Raw genomic sequence first — 8668 nt, 5'->3', positions numbered from 1 at the left:
TTTTTGTTTGCTTTTTCTTTATAAGAACTGCATGTACTTTTCCCTAATCCACCAAGCAAACAGGCAAAATAAGTTTTTGCATGTTTTCCCCCCAGACAGGAAATAACACTTTTCACATTCAGTATAGGTTCATAGCTCTGTGTATGTCCTGAAAGAAGATGGAATAAAAGTAACAGAATTTACTACGGGGTGGTCTTGATGCTGTGCTCAAGATTGGTGAGAAAATTCTAACCAATTAAAAATGAGGGAACAATAAATAGGTCATGTTATAGGTAGAGATCTTTGTATATAGTTCCTAAAAATTGTCTTCTAATCATCTCTCCCATTTCTTTTCATTAACAGCCTACAGTGGAGCACTGTTTGCCCAATGAGTCATGAGATTTGCCAACATATTCATTACCCACCCCCGTAAATCTCTCTAGTAACTTGTTAATTGCCTCAAAGGACTACATCCTTCCTCTTTCAGAAAGCCATGTCCCTTAAGCATCCCAGCTCTGTTCCAAAGTTTCAAGAAATATGAATAGTCTGAGACTTTACCCAACAAGGAATTTAATATGTGAGCCTGCCACAATTCAATGAATACTGGCAGAAGACACAACTTCTGTGCCAGAGTCAAAGAACTCTATCAGTCATAATAAAGTTGCATTTGCACTAGTTCCTCTTGCCATACACCCCTTCTGTCTCATAAGGTTGGCATGAATGACACTAGAGTTATAACTGTGTATGTTGTGGACTCCTCTACAGGAGAGGACTTCTGAGCTTTGTAGGCCTGAAGATTTTTTAATGTCAATTAACATACTGAACTTTTGTGTTCAAGATGAAGACATCGTTTCTCTTACTGTATAAGTATGCATGTGCTTAGTGACACAAGGGGACAGTATATCGATTTTCTAAGGTTCTTTGCTCTAAAACTTTCCTTGAAAAGAGCATGGAATGGGGACTTGCAAGCTGTGCAGACACGAAGGCTCCAAAAGTATGCAGAAACTAGAGAAATTAAATATTACATGGAAAATATTTCATAATCTATCATTTCAAGGTGAATTTATATGCTATATATCACTATTAAATAGCCTGTCAAATACTTGCATATACCAGAATCTTATCCTGGATCTCCTGTTGTAAAGAAGAAAGTACAACAGTTACAGTAGGCTTTTACTAAAAGTCTAGCTAGTGACAATGAGAAAGTAGAAAACAAGAACAAATACATTAATTTGGAACAAGGTTTTATAATAACTGGCCAAAAAATTAATCCTGTCTCACACATGTATACACACAAACAAAGTGGATCTCTGAGTTGTTATATCTTATTCTATATAACTCATTAGAATGCTTTCTTCTTCTTATTATTATTATTATGTTAATAGTTTTAGATGGAAACAACAGCTTTACCTTTATGTGGTACTGAGGATTGAACTCAGTACCTCACAAGCACCAGGGAAGAGTTGTACCACTGAGCCACAACACCAACCCCATAGTATTAATCTATATTTTCACATTTTTTACATATGTACAGTTTCCAGGTTACTGAGTTTCAAATATGTGAGATTTCACACATGAATTATATTTTTACTTTGCCTCAAATTTCACAACAAAAGCAACTTCACACTTTAAGTAACAGAAAAGTTTGAAACAGAGCACCAAGAAATGTTTAAAAATGAGAAGCTAATCTATGCTACTAAATAATTTAAAATTGCTTTCATCGCTACAAATTCAGGGTGAGAACTTAAAACTTTCTTGTAATTATGAAAATGATGTTGAGAAATATAAAAATAGCTAATATTTAGTGATAATTTTTCATGTGTTGCATACCACAATATGTAATTTTGACATATTTTTTACTATGACACTCTAAATTAGGTAATACAACTTAGCAATTTCAATTTGAAGGACTCAAAAATATATGTTGTATTGCTCTTCTCTACATATTATTGTTAGGAAATAATTTATAAGATTTCAAAGTGTCTAATATTATTTGCCAATAAAAATAATTGCTTAAATATGCATTATGGATTCAATACTTAAGTTTCTATTAGTTTTCAAATAATTTTCATCTCATATAAACAAGTATTTATTTTCATTTTAATATATAAAAAGAAATCATCAAACCTAAGTTAATAAATGAGATAATTTATTATAACATTTCTAGGATATAAAACAGAGGACAAGAACTATTTAAGATTCACTGATGAATGTGTTAGTCACCTTTGCATCACTGTGACCACAGTAACTAACAAGGACAACTTAGAGGAGGAAAAGTTGACTTGGGGCTTATGGTTTCAGAGGCTCAGTACATGGTTGGCCAACTGCATTGCTCTGATCCAAGATGAGGCAGCACATCATGGCGAAAGAACATGGTGGAGGAGCACTGCTTCATTCATGGTGCCATGAAGTAGAGAAAAGGGAAGGAGCCACAGGGAAGATAAAGTCTTCCAGGATTTGCCCCCTGTGACCCATTTCCTTCCACCATATTCCAAATGTCTATCATTACCACCCACTTAGTCCATTCAAACTAGAATGGACTGATTACCTTACAATTCTCACACCTGTGAATATTCTTGTAGTAACACAGGAGCTTTGGAGGAATATTTCATATTCGAATAATAAGAATGCAGAGCTTGGAATTCTGAGTCTTTAATGCACTTCAGTCTCTGCCTTTCAAAATAAACTAACAGTGCAGAGATTCTAAGTTCCCAGGATGGATCAAGTGAACTTCTACATTTCTCTGCTGAGGAAAGGGGAAGAGAGAGAGAGAGAAGATGCCAAGCAAATATTCTTTTATTTTGATTACTTATCTTCAGAGAAATGCTGAAGAGATATTCCAATAGTTTCTATTACACAACATTAATATAGGAACATTTATACAAATAAATAGAAAAGTATTACGAGCAGACATATGCTTTAAAATAAAAGGAATAAAAAAAATCTCTGGAAAGGAAGATTGTTTTAAAAGTGATCTGGTATTAATTATAAAAATGTGCCTCAAAGATATATTCAAAGTTCTGTCAAATTGATTGTATGACTATGTATACTATGTATTCATGAACTTAGGATGCCCTCATGCTGTCCCTAAATCAATCACAATGTCTCCATTTCAATTTCAGGAACAGGATATTCTGAATTTATTTTAAAAAGAAAAGTTAACTTTATTGGAGTTGTTTGGTATCTTGTAAGGTAATTTTTATCTTAGCTTTTCAAGTTTATCCATATACAAAATCACGTGTGTATATTTGTGCATGTGTGTGTGTGTGTGTGTGTGTGTGTGTGTGTGTGTGTGTGTATGATTTACTATATAAACATACTGCCATAATATTTGTAAGAGGTAGCCAGATTGATTGACTTGGGAAATATGCTATGTGAGTTCAAACTTCACATTTTTTATTCCTTTATTATTTCTTTGCACAATATATTTTATCTCTTTGTATCTGAGTTTGTGTATCTATAAGCTGGAGTGATAGGGATACCCATCTTAAAGATAAAGGTTAGGTACTGGTTTTTTATGTTAAAAATATTACTAAAGGACTGGGGTTGTGGCTCAGTGGTACAGTGCTTGCCTAGCATGTGTGAGGCCCTGGATTTGATTCTCAGTATCATATAAATAAATACTGGCATTGAGTCCATTCACAACTAGAAATATTTTTTTAAAATATATTACTACAAAGTAACAATTTTATGTTCTCAAAAACTAGGTCTAGTTTTTTAATCTTTAAAATGAATTCAGTATTCTCCAGTTTGGTTATACAAATTTTTTTATGTAATCATTAAGTCAAAATTACAATGTACATTTAATTATTTGAGATCTTCACATATTTTAATTTGTTTAGATGTTTCTTTTCTTTCTTTTCTGTTTCAGAGAGCATAGCATAATTGAGCGGTGAATTCTTGAGTTGGATTTTAAGAAATATTTGAAAACTGGTGCTGTTTTGGAACTGAATGAATCAATGACTTGAAAGATTTATGAGAACTTGAAGTCTTATCCAAAATTATTTAAGTTATTCCCCTCTCCCCACAAATTCACTATCACTGAAAATACAGACAATGGTTTGGACGAGAAAGACTGAATGGCTAGACAATATGAGAACACAAAAAATAATGAAACTCTCTAATTTCTATTCAAATCTCATTACTGCATGCTTATGTCTTTCAGCTACAATACTACTTAAATGTTCTGAGAATCATTTGTTTCTTTTTTCCTTGCTAAAATTCCAATTTCTACAGTGAGACCTAATACGTAGCAGGAACTTGGTAAAGACATGTAAAACAATAAAAATAAATAAAGTTTATTAAAAATTAATTTTAATTGACAGAGAAAATCTTATATACTTGTGGTATATAGCATATTTTGATGCATGTATATACAGCATGATATTAAATAAACCTTTATTCTTGAAATTTCTAGGTATTGATTGATAAATGAGTAGATTCTGCATCACAAAAGCCATTTGTAATCAGAACTAATTTGAAGTACCTATTTTTGAGTATCTTTTATTGCTCACTTTGGAGTTGACATTTTTAGTAATAAGAATACAATGATAAATTACCACAAGTTTGTACATTTATACTTGCATGCTTGTGTGTATTTGTAAATAATCAAATTTGCAAGCAGATGATTTACTGAATGATTTGTGCTGAAAAATGGCAAAACAAATTCTAGCATTTAATGCAAAATCCATGGTATTTTTGATACTTGATACCATAAAATTATCTCAATATTGATCCCTCTTGTTTGGAGGCATCAGTATCTTGGACTGCACAGCTCCTGGTTCCTCCACCTTTCTAGCCTGCAGATGGCTATTGTGGAATACCCAGCTTCTGGTTGTATAAGATAATCAAATAAATCCCCTTTTTATAATCATACATCCTGTTGAGAATCTGAGTACAGAAATAATATACTATTAAATTTCTGTTATAGTGTAGCCACCATTCAAAAGAGAAAGGTCACAATAATTTTGAGATATATGCTTGTAGCCTTTTTCAGGGAAAAGCACAGCAAATTATTATAATTCAAATAAAATTAGCTTTTTAGTTTCTCTTAAATATTGTATTTCTTGTGGAAATTATTCTAAATGTAAGACAAATTCTGATTGGTCATGACAGACATAAATTAACCTTAGTTACATGTCCCACTACCTAGGTATATAATACTTAGTGATGAAGCATGCTGCCTATGTGGCCAGTAATGTTTTTTATTCACCCCACAGCTATTTGTCACTACGTTGGCCAGGATGATACATGACTGTAGTAAATGTTGGCTGTTTTGAGGGAGAATGCAAAATCGAGAACTCAGAGTCTATCAAGCTTTTAAGAGATGGGAGGTTTGTCAGTGGAAATAATGCTGTGTACTCCAGATCTTATAATATCCCTTATAATGTTCAAATCTTCTTCCAGAATCTTGATATCTTCTGGTCAAGTTAGAAATTTACTATGACCCAGTAGCTATTTAAATTCTTCACTTAAAGAGAGTAGATCTTATGCCACAGAAAATAAGGGCTTCTTCAAGAACATGAGGAGTCTATGCTGTGACTCTCCCACAGAAACTTGCCATACAGTCCAGAAAACATCCTTACCCAGCACTGATCTAAAGCACCTTCCAATTTGCTAGATGGTCCAGATTTCAGGGAAACTGTACTGCAGCATATGTCTGCTGCCAAGACTCACTGTGCACCCCAAACCTTGATGCTTCCAAGTAATTTGTTAAATGAATCAGAGCATTATTCCAAAGTGTGCTTTATGCTCCTCTAAAATCCAAAGAGGAAGCAAAGATATCCAAGGGCATCAAACAAAATGCAATGCTATCTGGTCACAAAGAAGGACTAGTTTAGTTTATTTTAAAACATTGTAACTTCATCTTCTATAACTCATTAAATAGGTCTTATGGAAAAATAAGCTGTAAAAATAATATTAAGATATTTAGAATAAGCATATTTTTGGTGGTGGCTTTGGTATTATTCAATATTGACAATACATCTATGGTTGATAAAATGAATATGCAGTTATGTTGTTAAGATTGAAGTTTTGCATGAAAAAAGGTATACAATGCAGTCTTATAAAAATTAATGATTTATAAAGTCAGAATTTTAAAAATAAAGCAAAAAGTACATCTTAAATATTAGGCATTACACACAGATTTCATATCAACTCTGGATTGACAATTTAATTTCAGAAATTAAGGTAATCCACTTAACACAGGATTTATCTTGAGGTCTGGCACATTTTATTTGGCATTTTCTATATTGTCATGACTGGCACAACATTTACTCAGTTTCCTGAACCAGACAGTAAGGAGACTGGGAAAAACGGACAAACAGACACAAAAATAGAAAAAGTGGGACTCAGTGGTTCAGCCTGACTCTGGTGGAGGAAGACTGACCACAGCAAGCTCAGCAGTTTCATTATATAAGTTTAAACATCAAAAGGATTTACTGTGAGAAAGCTTCTTTAAGATAATAAAATGGAAGTTGTGGGTAAAACAGTCCCATTAGGGTTTATCGGCATGCACCCACAACTCTTTATCTCCACGCAGGTGGCATTTGAACTCCTGGCAATGAACTAATAAATTCTGTGGCTTGCACAGAATCCTCATTTTAACAGTGTTTCACCATCAACTGGTCAGTTTTTGATCAGTGACTTCCTGCCAAGAATTTCCCAAGAGACATATCACCTCTGTCTGTCTATGAGCAGTTTAGAGCAATGATTCATTCATCACTCCAGACACTACATGGAATTAAAAAAATTGTAATAAGTATATTTTGATTAAATTCAAAAGTATCTTCCTAAAAGGAAATTGTTTTGACAAAGTGATGGAGATGTAAGTCCCTGGCAACTTAAAATCATGATTATGACGTTTCTGATTTTATATTATACTCTTAACTTTTTTGACAAATTTTAATTAGCATAATAATAAAGTCATTCTTTACCAATTCCATTGGGCACTTTATTACATTTTAAGTTCTAAAAATTACTGACAGTAATTTTTATTTGGTTTGTATATTTATTAATTAATGACTGCTACAGGATGAGTATGTAGATTAGGGATAGTACAACCTGGAAGGAGATTGAAGTCAGATTCTTGAAAATATTTAATGCAAGCAATGGAGATCTGTTTAATTTTAGAGCCTGAAAGCTGAATAAACTAACATGATCTGAAACAAAGAAAAACAATTGTGTGATGAATAGTAAGCAGATGAAGTTTAGGATATTTCCAAATTTAAGTGATAAATCATCATAAAAAAGGTAATGCTGACTGCTCACTAAATGCCAAGTATTGTTTTTGTACATAGATAACTTTTGAACAGTATTATTAGTATTTACATTTCAGTAATATTCTCATTTTACAGTTAAGAAAGGAGATGAAGGAGCTGGGTGTGGCAGTGCACACCTGTAATCCCAGTGGCTTGGGCAACTGAGGCAGCAGGACAGCAGATTCAAAGCCAGGCTCAACAACTTCATGAAACCCTGTCTGAAAAACAGGGGGGTTGAGGATGTCTCAGTGGTTACATGCCCCGAGGTTCAATCCCTGTACCCCTTGAAAAAGAAATTAAATTATGTAATTTGTCTAAAAGAATTCATTTAATGAAAATAGACTTGGGTTTGGCTTCAGTAGATAATACATGCCATTTTGGCAGGGGTTGTGGCTCAGTGGTAGAGTGCTTGCCGAGCATATGTGAAGCACTGGGTTTGATCCTGAGCACCACATAAAAATAAATAAATAAATAAATAAAATAAAGGTGTGCCATCTACAACTAAATAAAAGAGAGATTACATATGATTAAAACAATGACTGCCGAATATACTGGATTTGTTTTTAAAATTTACAAGCTGACAAGCTAGAATAACTAAAGTAATGATTGAAATTCATGGTTAATACATTGAAAAGCCAAAGATCCATAGATCTCTCTCCTCCTTCAACAGTGAACGATGAAGGTAGATACTACTGTCCTTTCCTCACACTAGTTTTGTTGTTCCTGTTGCTCATATTCTGTAAGACAGCATAAATTCTAAAAGACAATTTTGGATGAATACATCATTAAATATTGATGTATAAAAACACTAATATTTATGCAAACGTGCGTGTGTGTGCACGCACACGTGTAACGTACATGAGTGTGCATAATTTTTCAGGTCATAAATCACATATATGACTTCAAATTAAATTTCACTTCTCAAAATTATTTCCATGCTCATCTTTACTTCTACTGGAATTTTACACCATCAGGGATTTTTCAGAATTAACTTTTACTGACACAGTATATTTATATTTACTAGTGAGATTCATTATGCCATATTCATACATGCACATAACATAATTTATTCTCTTTCTAATCAGAGACTTTTGACAAGAGAAGTGACCCTGATATTTACATTCTAATTTTATTTTAGCTCTTTGAGTTCCTGATTTTATGGGATTCAGGAAGTCCTATTAATCATTAGTTATGAGCAAAAGTTGGTGTTAAATCTCTTGTACTTATCCTTCTCTGTCCTCATTCATTAAATCAACTCTCTATACTTTATTATAAATGCTAATTATACTGTACCCCCACTTTCTAAACTGGAATAAACCAGAAAGATGCCAGTCACAAGGTAATATTTATCTTATCCTTGTCTTAGTGCCAGCTATGGAAGTTATATACTTAAATGTCCCTTAAAAAAACTTATCATTCCATGAATGGTG

At 33.0% G+C, this 8668-nt stretch overlaps 1 long non-coding RNA gene across 1 annotated transcript; it reads left to right on the top strand.

Annotated features, from left to right (window-relative positions):
- The first annotated feature begins 759 nt into the window (after positions 1–759).
- On the top strand, positions 760–4009 carry LOC306659189. Its single transcript, XR_013763234.1, has 3 exons — positions 760–973; positions 3102–3171; positions 3851–4009. It is a non-coding gene; the product is annotated as an uncharacterized lncRNA (long non-coding RNA).
- Positions 4010–8668: the final 4659 nt, after the last annotated feature.

This window comes from Sciurus vulgaris (assembly GCF_902686455.1).
Source record: "Sciurus vulgaris genome assembly, chromosome: 4".
NCBI classification, from domain to species: Eukaryota; Metazoa; Chordata; class Mammalia; order Rodentia; family Sciuridae; genus Sciurus; species Sciurus vulgaris.
This window is presented reverse-complemented; position numbering and strand designations above follow the sequence as displayed.